Source organism: Psammomys obesus, unplaced genomic scaffold (assembly GCF_907164565.1).
Source record: "Psammomys obesus unplaced genomic scaffold, mPsaObe1.curated_primary_1811, whole genome shotgun sequence".
NCBI classification, from domain to species: Eukaryota; Metazoa; Chordata; class Mammalia; order Rodentia; family Muridae; genus Psammomys; species Psammomys obesus.
Window position 1 is genome coordinate 2111545 of NW_026590767.1, and position 351 is coordinate 2111895.

Below are 351 nucleotides of genomic sequence, written 5' to 3' on the forward strand. Positions count from 1 at the left end.
AAAAAAAAAAACAAACAAACAACCAAACAAAAAAACATGGCTCTATATTAACTCCTGGTCATTCCAAAAACTATTCCTGGAATATGCTTCTGCTGAGATGGAGAGTGAGGTGTGAGGAATTATTGACAGTGATTTTGTGTGTCATATTTCATGGCAAACAGAAGATACAACTATGCCTTGAATCTTGATCTGTCATAAGATAGTGGTGTCATGTGTCCCATCCTCTGAAGAGTGTCTGGTGGCGATGTGTTTGCATTGCTCTCGGAACATTTATGACGGAGCGCCTGTCAAGAGCATTTCTCCTTCCAACTCCTGCTTGTTTCACTGCCCCAGGATTTTCTAATTTTTGCA